The sequence below is a fragment of the Ictalurus furcatus genome, chromosome 3, assembly GCF_023375685.1.
Source record: "Ictalurus furcatus strain D&B chromosome 3, Billie_1.0, whole genome shotgun sequence".
Taxonomy (NCBI): Eukaryota; Metazoa; Chordata; class Actinopteri; order Siluriformes; family Ictaluridae; genus Ictalurus; species Ictalurus furcatus.
Window position 1 is genome coordinate 17,892,356 of NC_071257.1, and position 15,502 is coordinate 17,907,857.

The window sequence follows — 15,502 nt, forward strand, 5'->3', positions numbered from 1 at the left end:
TTGTGGCTTTACTGCTGTTCATCAAACTGGCACTCAACTTTAACAGGTCCGTAAAAAAGAAGCTTAAATTAAAGGAAAAAAAAATCTGACTTGATTTACTTGAACAGTCAGATGAGTTCAGGAAACCACTCATTTAACTTTTATGCACAGTTGTGTTGAATAAGGATGTAAAATTAATGTTATAAAGCTGCTAAGTTGACTGAACACCTGATCTGAGCAAAACTAATAGTATTACTGGTCAGTGTATCAGAATTATCGCGATAATATACTTAAGAACATCCCTGACATAAAAAGAGAAGAACTAGATGTGACATTTTGAAAGGCTTGTGGTGTTCTTTCAGTTCTCCTTATCCAAGCATCTGTTCATTCATCATTCTGCTTTGTGAGGAAGAAGGTGCTGAGATGCCTCTTTGTCCCTCAGCCAAATGATTTGTAGATGCAAAAAAATACTCAGAGAAAAACAGAATCCCCAGGTTTTCTTTATTGAAGCTAAATTGATAGTTTGTTGTGGCTGTGCACAGATAATAAATGCATGAAAACCGACTGAAGAGTAGCACCAACAAATTTCCTGGAAAATGGAACAAAAAGGCAAGCATAAGCTCAATACTTATTATTCAAGAAAATCTTCCATTATTATTGTATATTTTACAAAAATGGACCTCCTATGCTGTCAAATCTTTGAGTTGGTCTGTCTGATACAAACACTCTCATATACTGTACCTGATACAAACGCTCTCAAATACTAGTGAGAGAACACAAACAAATCAGGCCTCATATATGTATAGTTTTAGAAGCAAGGTGGTGGTGTGTGGTTGTACTGGTAGGCTATAAATGAGAGAAAACAGTGACGATTTTAACATTTTATCTACTGTAGTGAAAAACTACAAAGGCAGCTGAGTGGCACAAGTCATTGTTACATAACAAAAAATGTGAGAGAGACAGCACAGAGTGAGGACAGACAACGATTTTCTGTCATTAAGTTTTAATGGGAGCACAAACACAGCAGGCTTAATAAATTCATGATCAGCTTCTGGGAATTATTGGACTAGCTCAATTTAGCCTATTTGAGGTGCCAGATTTCCAGATTTGAGCTCTGGATACTGTCTTTGTGGAGTTTCTGTTATTAACTTCCCTGTGTACTTGTGGGTTTCCTCTGGGTTTTCTGGTTTCCTCCCTCCTACTAAAAAATGCCGGTGTGTGGATTGGATAAGATAAATTGTTCCTACTTGTGAATGAATGTGTTAATAAGTGTGTGCATGGTGCTCTGTGATAGACTCTCATCAACCTTTTTCATGTCATGTTTTCCCAGGATAGGCTCCAGATCCACAGCGACCCTGACCAGAATAAGCGGTTACTGAAAGTGGGTAAGTGAGTGAGTATTTAAGCTATTAAAATGATCAAAATTCACATATCTACATAGCTTTCACCAGAATATAAATATGATGGAATGTCTTTCTGGTGTGACCTCTCTTCATTAGTGATTACATCAGGCGGTGTGCCAAAAGGAAGAATGAGCATTGGAGTTGTCTAAAGACCTCATATGGACTAAGTTAATCAAATATTTCATGTTAATGGGGGCTACATATTTCAAATCATTGGCTACTTCTGGAACATATGCAATGAGTGAATGAATGTGTAATTATTAAGAGCTCCTCTTTGTATGAGCTCTTGTGCAAAGCTTTTGTGCAGAGCTGCCACTGCTGCAACAGAATAAGCTTTAGGGAGTCCTTGAAAGGGCACTGTGTTGTACTTAATCAAATTCTAGCACTATGTTTGTCCTAATCAAAGTAATTGGCTTGTCTCTCAGGGTTGGACAAGGCAAGCAGAGAGGCTTACTCCTTGTCTGGCTTTTGGAAGACACTCTGAAGGTAATAGTGTCAGGGTAAGTCATCTGTGTGAAAATGGAGAAATAATTACTAAAATGGAAATAAAGAGGACCAGACATAGATTGGAAAGAAAACAGAAAGGAAAAGTAAAGTAAAAGAGAATGGTCTCTATCCTGGATTAACCAATGGTTATTAATTGCTATACTGTATGTCAGAGGTAAATATGGAAAGTCATATAGATGTTTTTTCTTTTTATAAATTAAACATGGTGACACGCTGCAAAGTAACTACAATCCAAACTGCATTAAATTGAAGTAAGGTGAGCATTACAGTTTAAATTCTTTTAAACTATAATGTTCTGATGTATTCTCAATTCTGATTTGTCAGAAGGTGTTTAATTTTCTACAACAGCAGCTCTAACAGGAATGGTGCCTGTAATATGAGTCATAAGGTTATATTAATGTGGTTGTTCTAATAAATTCTCATTTCCATAGTAATAACTTACACATGAACCTGTATGACAAACTTTAAACAGATTAAAAAAAAATGTTAATATGGTGAAGTTTTATGTGAGGAGACAATTACATTGTTGTAAGGAGTCTACAGTGACAGCGCCTTGTAACAGTTAGAGATAAGGCTGTTCTTTAAGTTTTATGAGAAGAGGAAGTCTTCAGGATAGAGAGCTTTGTAGTTTCTTGATATCATGACAATCTACATTTTTTGTTATTTTTGTCTTTTAGATAGAGAACCTTCAAGCTTCAAGATGGGCTGCATCACACCACCCTGTCATTGATTATTTTCCTATATCAGCATGAGCCATTATGCTTTATTCCTTACTTCCTGACTACAAACAATATACAGTACTGTAGTTTACAATTTCATTTCTTGTATTGTTCCTGTGTCTAGTGAATAGCAGCCTATTTATTTCCTGGAATGTATTTAAAAGAATGTTTTAGTTTTTCTATATAATACTCATGCCTGGGTTTTCATGTGCCTACGATGCCTGCTAGCTGACTTGGATGTGATAAAGTTTTAGTGAATGCAGCCACACCTTTAAATATTATTTTAAATTTTATTTGAATCGATAAAACCACCACCTTCAAATGTAAACATTTTTTTTTTAGAGGCCCAAAAAATGACCTAATTGCATTTGGAATCTGAGCCAAAATGGTCCAACAATATGTATTTCAATTTTGGGATGAAAATGGTCCATATTATGTGTGAAATATGGTCTTATTAATGTTGATTTGTGACTTTGGCCAGTGGCCAGAATCAGATGAGCTTGTCTACATCATTCCACAGTGACATGTGGGTCAGACAAAAGTTGGAAGTGTGCACTGACACTAAGGCATGACTCATTTTAAGGTCTGACTACATTAGGTACACCTAATATGCATGTTCTTAAAAGTGCAGAAGTATACAGTGAGAGCTAACAACAAACAAGCAAACACCAAGGTAAGTACCTAGCTAGCAGAATGTAACATGTTAACTGCAAATTGCCCAAAATTTAATCTTGCTTTGTGACATTACCTCAAGATAACTTGAGCAGAGTTTGTTGCCCAAGGAAATTGGTCATAAATAAACTGACTGCAAATTACTGTAATTAGGTAAAGCTGATATTCCTGCCTCCACATAAAAAACCTCTATTTTTATTAACCATAACTCTACATTTCTTTTATGATCTCTACAGTGTACAATGTAGATACCCTATACTCTACAATGTAGATAAATGTCTAGTCCAGCTTACTCCCCAGTTAGATTACTAGCATAATGCTTAAGCGACACACAATTACTAGCAATACAATGAAAATAATAAAGAAGAAATAAATAATTAGCAATATTTTTTTTTAACCAAAAAAAGAAAAGCCACATGAGGGCCCTCTTACCACAGCCGTCTATATGGTCTAATAAGTGGGCTGGCACTAATTTATGTACTTGATAACTCATTAGTGACAATAAGCTCCATTCTGGGTCAACGGGGGATATAAAGAGGTAAGGATATGTGATAAATGCGTAAGTGTGTGTGTGTGTGTGTGTGAGAGAGAGATAGAGCATATGAACATATGAAAAGTATGTTACTAATAATATGAAAAACATATGATTAGTTGGGGCCAAAATCCTTTCAGAAAAAAACGACAAAAAACAAAACCAAAAGTATAGAGTGCTTGTCTTCCAGCCATGCTGTTTGGAGTTCATTCCTGAAGGGTACTTCTTAGATAAAGTACACTCGAATCAATTTAACAAGGGACAAGTACTGGCAAGCTGAAGCAATAGGGATGCCATGCAAGCTGTGAGTTCCACTGCTCTTTCTCTGTAAAAGTGTATAAAAATTGTTGGAGTACTGGTGAGGTTCAGCCTACTCTGTCTACCACTAATAATCAATTAGCTTTTGTAAAGGGGCATTGGTGAACTTTTATAATAATTAAGCTTTATTAAATATTTGTGAGGGTAGTAGAATGTTTATGTTTGTCGCAAATTAAAGTCTGTCACTCACAGCTGACATTTTGTGGGTGCATAATTGTGCATCATGAAGAGGGCTTGTGTGCTTCTTTAATCCTTTCTGCATGCTGCTGAGGCCTTGAACCATTTTTCTGAATTCTTGTCTGTGTAAGTCTGTTCATTATCAAGCCGCATGCTATATACATGTACTAAACTCTTTAGTAGGAACACCTGTAATCCTACTAATTTCTTGCAATTATCTAATCAACCAATCGTGTTGCAGCAGTGTATTGGCTCAAATTTAGCCTATTACCCCAAAACACTTAAAATTCAACATAGAAGCCAATACTCACATCTACCTCTGAGCCCAGTTGGAGATAGAAAAAAATACACCAGCCGTGAGTGAGAAGAAGCAAGGGTCCAGCTTTATTGTTCCATTCCACCACACGAGATCCACACCGATGAGAATTCTCAGAAGTGATCCCAATACCCTGAGCTTAAGCTCCAGTATTTATACTGTATTTACACACTAAATAACCCATATGTTTCAAGAAGACTATGATCTCACTACCAATAGGGTTAAAAAAAGAGCTCATTTACCTTACTCTTATGTTCCAGAAAAGGTCTATTTCACTTACACATAGAATTGAAAGCAGGGGTTTTAATTTACACATAAAATCAGAACCCAGGCATTTCTAATAACCCAGAAAATAAAAACCCAGAGTTTTTAGTTACTCAGAGAATCAGAAACCAGAGTTTTGAATTACCCAGAGAATCGAAACCAGAGAATTTGAATAACCCGTAAAATAGAAAGTGGACAAGACTAAACAATCTAGAGTGACCTTGGTCTTATTGTTATCTCGCGGGGGGGGGGGGGGCAGCTTGACTCAGCCACCCTTATAAATGGCTCCTCATGGTTCTTTCTTAAAATTAAGGCCTTCCTTGCGAGACAAGAACCTTCACCATTTGAGTCATGAGTAAGTTTACATTTTCCTGTATTTCTAGTTTATAATTTATTTTAATATTTGCACTATATTTCTTATTTTATATATATACTACTTGAAAAGCGGTTTACTGTACTTCCAACTTCTTAATATCATTACAGTTCTACTGTCCTGCATATCCTACTATTCTGTTTTTTTATAGAGAGTTTCTCTATTACTATAAGATATTATTAAAGTTATTCATGTGTGTGTATGAGAAAGAGAGAGTGTGTGTGTATGTTGTGTCTACTTGCCCGCCCTTGACTGTACGAGCGTGTGTGTGTGTGTGTGTGTGTGTATTAGCACTCCTCAGCTCAGCTCGTATACCTCTTTTTGACTTTTTTGACTACTACTGCTCTTAAAGATCTTTAAAGTGTAATTCCAATTTGTCAATGTCCGCCTAATCCCGCTTCTATGTGTCTAGGTGCCCGTCTTTTCTTCTTCTCCCCTTTGCTGGATGCTAGGTCTCCCTTATGTTTATTTTATGACATTTTTCATCCACAACATTTCCCCCCCTGAGGCTATAAAGCCTCATACACTACCTTAATTAAGCGGGTATCTGTGGAGGAACTGGTTCTGCCGTACCCCATGGCCGTCCCCAGCTAGCTGTCGGAGGATTACTCTAACGAAGCCATAATCCCTGCGCCCGTCCCCGTACTCAAATGGGTCCCTTACATTAACCACTTCTACGCAACACTGATCCGAATAGGAGCTGAGGAGGTTTTGTAGACCTGGTGGGAGACGTGCTAGCGTTGTGCGCCCCGGGGTCTCATAGTAGATTGGCAGCTTGAGAATGGGCCTTAGGACCCCCCTACATCCACTTTGCACCGGACATGTGTAGATGTACCTAGCCATAACTCTTAACCCTTAACTTACTTCTCCTTTCAACTATATATATATATCTTATTTCGAATCTAACTACCTTGATTATACGTTTGTTTGCCTACATCGATTATAAGTGTGATTAACTGAGTTCCCCTAATCATTCATTACTACTACTACTGCCGTACGTATGAGTGGCCACTACAGTAACTAACTACTTGATTGGATCTACACGTCCCTATCTTTCTCAACTAGGCCTGTCAGCCCACAGTTTTGTATTTGTCGGGACCTGCAGATTCTTGCTTCCCCTCAAAAACCAAACCCCAGTCTTTCGCAGTCAGGGGTGGGCGAAAAAACCTCCTACGAGGAAAATTCCCACCCTGTCAGCACTATGTGCTCGACAGCACCATTATACTTTTCTGTGCCTGACTGCGTCACACTTTGTTGCACATCACATTACACATCATGTCACATATCACAGCATTTTATAACACTCGACATAACAGTCTCTATCGGCAGTATCCTTCTGTATTCCAGTTGTCTTCGGCTCAAGCACTTTACGTACTGTAGAGAACCACCCTTTGGGGAGAGGTTAGGCTAGCACTTACACCCAGGGTATGGATCATCACATCTTCTTCTCACCCCTCAGGGTTCAGTAGATCTGCAACACAAATGAACACATAGAAAACACCAATAGGTCCCGTTTGTCTCGGATAGGCCCATTACCTTGCCACTACCTTGTACAAACGGGTCCTTGCGCCCCCTTTCCCATCAGTCCTGGCTCATGTCCCGTCTCATGTTCTCGTAGACGGTCTCGCTGGTGTCGCTGCTGTCGCTGCTCATTGACTCCCGTCGCATGGTCTCAATCACCACCCCCCGTTGAGGCGGTAACGCCTCACCCTTAACAACATACTGGCCAGAAAAGGAGGCTGAGGACATCACCATCCGCCGTGCGCAGGGGATCACACAGCAGGCCACCAGAGCCACAAGGAGAAGGAGGACGACCAGGGACACTCCCAAGCGGGTCAGGGCAGCAGTCCAATCTCCAGAAAGAAACCAGGAGAGCCACGGCGGGAGGCGGAGACTAGACCCAAAGCCGGAGTTAGCCGCTTGCTCCGCCTGGAGGGCCTGTAGTTGGCCCAGGACCTTGGAGAGAGCTCCCTCAGAACCAGTGTGCAAAGGGATTGCAGCACAGCACTCGGGACCAATCATTATACAGACACCTTCCTCCGGGGCCCGTATCTGGTCCAGGACAAAACGGTTCTGAGCAGCCATGAGAGAAGTGGCATGGAGCTGATCACGGACCAGTCCGAGAGCACTCAGCGAGTAGTTAATGAAGCGTTGCTCGTTGTACCACATGTAATTAATCCATGCCACGTTGCGGTTGATCTGCACGGCCGGGAGCAAAATAGACGCTACACCACTGCCAACGGCCTCCATGGCTCTGTAGCGAGCAGGAACGCCAGCGGGGGTACCCCCAAAGTCAAGATGGATGGTCTCATCAGCAGCCCAGTCAGAATAGTTCGCTGCACCAGTGTCACGGACATACTGAGTCCATAGGGCCACGTCGCGGCGTGAACGGGACCGGCCGGATGACGGTTGGTCAGCCACCAACAAAACACGGGTCTTACCGTCCAACCTAACCGGGGCGCAGCATCCCTGCCATTCCACAGGCAAAGTCTGGCGTACACGTTGGCCCCCGCAAAACCAGAAAACATCCGCAAGGGGAACAGTACCACCACTACGATCAGGTAAGGGAATTGTCACGTTGGGGGTGCATGGGGGTGAATCACAAACAGAGAGGGTCTCAATTTGCAAATCATTAGCGAACAGGGAGACATTACATCGGGCAGACACATTTCCCACAGGATATACGCCAACAGAGGAGCAGAGGCAGATGGGAAAGAACGAGGGCAGAGATGGTTGGACGCGGACAAAAGTCGACACTTGGGTGGTTACAGGGTGAAACAGGCATGAGGAGCTTGCATTGTGCATCGACGATGGGCCAAAATCAGCAGAAAGGGCCCCAAGGAGGCACACAGTAGGACACAAAAAATCAACAGAATAGGGGGTGGTGAGGCATTCCGTGAGGTTCCCCATAGGCAGCATAAAATGGGGGGTGAGGCTACGATCATGACATCGAGACATGAGCGATCTGTTACAGATCGAGCAGTATGGACCATCCATGCCATATACATGTTACTCTGCTCCTCCGTGAGCAAGGTGTTGGCAGTAGAGATTGAATAGTATTGTAATTTCATTAATTTATGTGCGAGCGGAGTTACCATCAGGGCAATGAGGAGGGGGTGGAGAGCCCGGGATGCGAAGGGTGACCCTATACTATCATGGTAAGAACACGCCGTAGCCGAGCAAAGGAACGGTAGCCACAGGGGGCCAATCGTGGGCAGCTCGAAGGAGCACCTACTCGTCCGTGCCCTACCAGTAATTCTAAGATGTCCTACGCGAATCTCTACAGACCGAGCTTGGGAGAAAGTGAATGAGGCCAAATAGGGACTTCTCCCAATCAGGGACTCTTCATGGGCGAGTCTAAGGAGAGCTAACGCGCACATCGAGCTACGGGAACCTATAGTTGAGCCAGGGGCCGTCCAGGATCGAACATGCCTAATACGGGGATAGGGGGCTGTGCGGGAAGTAGCAGCCACTAGTGGGCGTAACGTATGATAGGAATCCAGGGCATTATTGAAGGTATGAATAGTCCTTTTAAACATTGGGTCGTAGAAAAAGAAAAAGAGTGCTATTAGCCCTGCTGTAAAAATCACTCTACCCACATACGTGCTACTATTCTGTGGAGCTCGTCCCACCGGTCCCCTCCGGAACCGGTGGTAGGGGAGTGCGCAAGGATTCATGCGGAGACTGAAGTTCAGGAGTAAGCTCAGGTAAGTTCAACTGCGCTGCTAGAGACTGTAGCGTATCTGAGTCGATTAGGCTCAGAGGCAAAGCGGGGTCGTCAAGGTCCTGACAGAGAGTGGCAAACGTAGACAGAAAATCTTCCGTTGTTGGGGTTACAACTTCCTGTGGGCTGGTAACTACACCCGTCACTTCTACTCAGGGCGTGAGAACGGTAGGACTACTGGCATCAAACTGAGACAGTTTATCTAGTTTTTCAACAGCCCGCCGCTTAGTCTGGGCTCGAGTGCCGTAGGCAGGGCTCAGGGATGCACTGTCACTATCAGTGAACACCACTGCCCCAATGGGCTTCCTTGTACTGACTAGTCTTGAGGTCGATGTTTGTTCGTCAGTAGTGTCTTGCAGTAGCGGTCCCTTACCTGGTTCGGCACGGCTGCAGTGGTTCAAATGATACCAGTAATTCCTCCCCTCTACTTTCACAGCCGTGGGGGTTGCAGCAACCGTGGTGAACGGTCCTTCCCGACGTCCCGCAAGGGGGCTCTTTCTCTTGAAAACACGAATGTATACCTGGTCCCCCGGTGCCACTAGGCGCACGTCCTCCCGTACCTCGTTCTCTCCATGGACTGCCTCACGAACCTGTGAATACAAATGTCTATGGATTTTGGTGAGGGTTTGCACATAATCCTGCATTTCGTCCTCCAATTGTGCCAAAGACGGCCCTGTGTATGGACCTCGGGTGAACGCCATAGGCATTGGGTGCCCAGTAAGCATTTCATGAGGAGTCAAGTGCGTCATACGATTGGTCTGTGAACGCATCTTCATCAATGCCAGTGGTAAGGCCTGTACCCAGTTCAGGCGAGAGCTCTCGCATATTTTTGCCAGTTTATTAACTAGGGTACCGTTCACTCGTTCTACCATGCCCTGGGATTGAGGATGATATACACAGCCTAGCTTATGATCTATCCCCAAGGCAGATGCCACATTGTCAATGACGGTATTCACAAAGTGGGTGCCGTTGTCCGAACTCAGAAAATCTGGAATACCGAACCGGGGAATGACCTCGCGACATAAAAATTTAGCCGCGGCCCTCGCATCTTCCTTGGAAGTCGCAGCTGCCTCCACCCACCTGCTGAAGCGGTCTACTATTACTAGAATGTAGCGCTTCCCTTCTTTCCGGTTGTCTGCTCCCATGTCTACATAATCCATCATTATATGCCGGAACGGCCCCGTCGGCGGGGGAATATGTCCTAAAGGAGCAGTGAAGTTCTTTCGCACATTGTTCTTGATACACACTTCACATCTTTTCAACGCATAGTCCACCATACTGGCCAGAAATGGGGACCACCATTCCTGACGGATTTTTCGGATAGTTTCGGTCCTATGGGCGTGATCCAAGCCATGGGCTTCTTTGATCAAGAGCGGGAGGTAACAGGCTGGGGCTATACACAATCCTTCTATGCTGCGCCACAATCCAGTACCCGCCTCTTTTCTCGCCCCCCGTTTTATCCACGCCGATACTTCAGCCACACCTGCGGTGTTCTGCAGCTCCACCAAGTGGGCCACATTGTCTACCTGCGGATGCCGCATCGGACTTTCCCCAGGCTGAGTTAGGGCCATCATCTGCCCCGGCCCTACGGCAGCTTTCTTAGCTGCCTCATCTGCCAGTGAGTTCCCTTTAGTGATAAAGGAGTCATCGGTCCTATGTGCCCTGCATTTCACTACAGCTAATTTTGTGGGCAATGTCATAGCATATAGTAAATCTGAAATCGTTTCCCCGTGGGTCACGGCGGACCCATCTGCCCACTGGAATCCCCTTCGAGCCCAGATTGGTCCAAACACATGGCAGACTCCATGAGCATAGGCTGAGTCCGTATATATAGTGCAACTCATTACGGCCCAAATTACATGCAGCTGTCAACGCCCGTAGTTCAGCTAGCTGGGCCGAGCAGGGTCGGGGGAGCAGAACACTCATCACTACCTCGAACGTTGCCGGGTTTCGTCGTGCTTCTACTACTGCCAACCCAGCCTTATTGCCCGTATCAGTACGATAACAGGAACCATCCACAAAATACGTATGCTTAGCATTATCAATAGGGCAGTTCTCCAAATCTGAACACGCTTTCAAAAATATCTCTGATTCCGCTACGCACTCATGGGGTACACCATCTATCGGGGTTACCAGTTTATCGGCCGGATTCACCGTGGTGCACCGTTCTATGGTGAGCTCCGGGGCTGACAGAATGGAGTCATATCCTGTTCGACGGGAGTTCGTTATCACAAAGGTCTGACTCGTTAGGAGCGCATGCAGTGCATAGGTCGTATATAATGTAACTGGGTGCCCCATGGTGATTGAGGACGCTTTCTGATATGCAAATGCGGCCGCTGCCAAAGACCGATAACAGGGGGGCATCCCTTTTTCCACATTATCGAGAGCCGTGCTGTAATAGGCGATGGCCTGTTTTCCCATCCCTTGTTGCTGCTGAGTTAGGACGGCCGATGCGTACCCTAATCTGGGTTAGCCAATGCAGGAGCGGTCATTAAGGCCATTTTAATATCTGCGAGTGCAGCTAGAGCTTCAGGAGTCCAGACGAGGGGGGCATTTGGCTGTGATTGGTCTGCTGCCTTAATCATATCCCGTAATGGTTGGACCCTTAGCGCGAACTCACATATCCATGGGCGACTGAACCCTGCCATTCCTAGAAACGCCAACATCTGTCGCACGGTGGTTGGCTGTGGGGCCTTGCGTATGGCCTCTACATGCTTTGGCGCTATAGTACGGCTTTCTCCCTCTAACACACGACCTAGGTATTCCACTTTTTGTCTACAAAATTGCAACTTTTCTTTACTTACTTTGTGGCCATTTTCGGCCAACATTCTTAGAACCTTTAGAGAGTCGTGCTGGCATTGCTCTTTGGACGCACTACAAATCAAAAGGTCATCGACATATTGCAAGATGGTGCTACGGCACTCCAGGGCTGAGAGGTCTTGAACCAGTACCTGATTAAATACGGATGGGCTTTCACAGTATCCCTGCGGAAGTCTAGTGTATGTGTACTGCTGCCCTTCGTATGTGAAAGCAAACAAATGCTGTGAGTCTGGGTGCAGTGGCACGCTAAAAAATGCTGAGCATAAATCTATGACAGTATACCATTTGGTCCCTTCTGGAATGTTCGACAATAGGGTGTGTGGGTCTGGCACTACTGGTGTTTCCGGTATCACAATTTGGTTAATAGCACGCAAATCATGTACTAGCCTCCACTTCTCTGAGTCAGGTTTTCTAACTGGAAAAATGGGGGTATTGCACTGACTTCGCGTGGAGATTAGTACTCCGGCCTCTACCAATCCGTGTATTGTGGGCCGTATGCCTTCTCTAGCTTGCACTGACAACGGATACTGTTTCTGGTAGGGCAACCTTGCATTCTCTTTTACCTTAATCTGAGCTAGGTCGGCGGATTTAACCCACCCTACGTCAGTCGGATGTTTTGTCCATAGCTGTTCTGGAATAGTTTTCAGTATTTCCTCATTGTCCTGATCTTTTGCTGCCTTAACTGCCATTTGTAAACCACTCCGGTCCGTGCTCGTGCATATGCAGACACTAGTGGCCACGGCGGTATCAACTGCTGTTACTGAGATTCGCACAAACTTTCCATCAGGCGACTTGTGCAACGATGGATTGGTAGTTGGCTTCCACTCTTTTACTTCTTTTGCCTGCCCTATCATTGGCCCTACATCTTCCCGTTCCAGGCCTTTGGTGACCATGAATGTGACATGGGGCGCTGTCCCTTCCAGCTGATACCAGTTAGTGATTCTATCTGGGAGCTTTATCATAGCCGCCACTCCCTGTGGGCCGCTTATTATTTCCATGGTTTTATTGTCCATTACTTGTCCCTGTTCCATGTCTTCCCAAAGCTGAGCATATTCCTGGTCTCGTCCACCGTCATCATTTTTAATAGTGCAATATAAAGGGGCCTCCACTTCTGTGCAATTGGGCCGCATGTACTGTAACCATGGTTTCCATTCTGCGTATCTGTGCCAGAGTTCCGAGTTAGCTGGATCGGACATCTCTAGCCAGTATACTATCCTCACATTACGGGCGGTGCTAGGTGGCTCGTGCAACAGTAGGAATTGTGTGGATATTGATTTGGGGAACGTCACCCAAATCCCAGTCGCCTCGCACTGTATCTGAGCTCCCAACTTACACAGGGCATCCCGTCCCAGTAGGTTAACAGGCGCTCCTGGCGAATATAACAGGGGTGCTTGTATTGTCACGCCATCCAGAGTTAGTTCTTGAGGCTCAGTGAATCGTAAGGTCTGTATTTTTCCTGAGAAGCCCATAGTTTGAATAGCCTTACAGGTGAGGGGGAGCTGTGAACCTTCTTTCCCTATACTTGAATATGTAGCTCCAGTGTCGATCATAAAAGGCGCTTGCAAGGTGTTTCCGATCGTCACTGTAACAGTTGGCTCTTGTTCTGGGTGCAGTGTGGTGACGGACTGCATGAGCTCCCCCCCGGGCTTCTCTAGGCCTCCTCAACTCTGGCTAGGTCCCAGCTCCCCATAGGGGCCATACATGGGTGCAGCATAGTAGTCATGTGTGGGACTTGCTGTTGTGGGTGGGCCTGGTATCCACTGGCCAACAGCATAGGGTCAGCCTGTGCTGGGGTTGACGCTTGTGGATGGGGCACCATTACTGCCGCTTGTTTAATGTGCTCCCTCCTCCGTTCCTTCTCTTCCTGTTTAGTCCTGGTCAGTTCGCCGAGCTGTGCCTTACAGAGTTGGCTCATTAGGGTTTCAGTGGCATCTTTAGCTTCTTTTTTCAGCTTTCTGTGTTGCTCCACGTGATGGGTCACATGTGCCAGAAATGAAGCCCATTCCATTGCGTTGAGCCCCACCACTTCCTCTAACTTCTTCTGTACCTCCCCAGGGAGAGCCTTCTTCAATAGCAGTTTGAACAATCCCACACTTGCCACTGAATCGTCCCATTTGGCACCCGTTTCATCACTCCATTTATCTTGAAACTTTTGTATGAAGGTTATCACCTTTTCTTCGTCTTTCAGTTTTATATTTTCGAGCTTCCCAGGGTCCATCTTAGCTGGAAACATACTCCTCACAGCGTCCCATATTTCTTGTCGGTACAGGCCAAACGGGATGGCGTCAGCCTTGGGGTCGTCTATCAAATCCCTGTGTTCTGCCCCATCGAAAATTTCTTCAGCCCGTCCCTTGCCCACTGTTTGGCAGAGAATGGCTTTGATATCGCCTATCGCCAGGTGCTGTCCTGATGTTTTTTCCTCAAACTGTGTAATCCATTTCTGCCCCCCTTCACACATGTTGGGTAGTCGTTGGATCAGGCCCGTTAGGTCCATGAAACTCCAGGGTGCATAATGTAGGGCTTTTCCTTTAACCATGAGGGGCATCATCTGACCTGGGGGTGACCCCCCAACCTGAGTAAGGCTGGGCTCCGACTGGGAGCAGGCATGCGCTAAGTAAGCTGTTCTGCCAGGTTCGAATCTCACTGGGGGCTTCAGGCTTGCCCTGCTCCGTAGTGATCTAGCTCCTCTAGGCTCCAAGTCCTCCTCCTCACTGACGTCTTGTTCAACTTTTCCTTCGTTGTCTGTTTCAGTCCCCTCGCTCTCAGTCCCCACTTGTTCGTCCAGATCCATGTCTGAACTCACTCGCTTCTTCTTCTGCTGGTGATATATTAGGACTTTTGAGGCCTTACTCAGGCTCTTCACATGTTTTCCTGCTGACTGGTTCAGTGCTCTTCTCGACCTCTGTGATTTTGACTCTCCCAAACGGGGCTTGCGCGCATACTAATTTTTCACAGCAGTCGCCATTTGGAACTCTTGACCTGCGAGATTTTTCAATTCATCCATTTTATCCACGCTGTATGATATCCCGTCCTCTAGCCGTCGAATCCTGCCCTCCAATTCCTTATCCTCCTCGATAGCATATGGGGAGAGCACCTCATCCCCCTTTATACGGACCACCTGCCCCACATTGTCTCTCGGCTCACTTTTTCCTCCTCCTCTGGTATGTGGAACCCCTCGTGCTCCGTTTCCACCCTCGTGCCCTCTCTCGCTCCTACGACCTTCTTGATTGCCCCTGGTCCCATGCCCCTCCTGCTCCTGTATTTCCCCCAGTCTCTTGTCTTTTTGCTTGTGCACCCTCGGCAGTGACCCTGGCCTCGGGGTGCTAGTGCTGGGGGGAATCTCCCCGTGCTCCGGCCACCGAGTGTGGGTCCAGTCTTTCATATACTCCTGTAGTTCCCTGTCCCTCTCTTTGTTGCCTACCTGTGGGAGGTCCAGCCGTGGGCTTTCGCTCTCGACCGGGGTTCTATCCTCGTATTCGGCAACTCCTTCTTCCATTTTGATAGGTTCTCCATCCTCCCGCATACGATGCCTCATTCTTTGGTATCCGGTGAATGTTCCCTGTATGTCCACCTCAGTTTCTTTCCATTCATCTTCTTTGTCCTCCAGGTCTTGCATCATGTAGAGCCCGGCAGGTGGGGCACTTCCGACAGGCCTCGCTGGAGGATGGTACTGAGGGTTATATGAGGGCGTGGCCTCG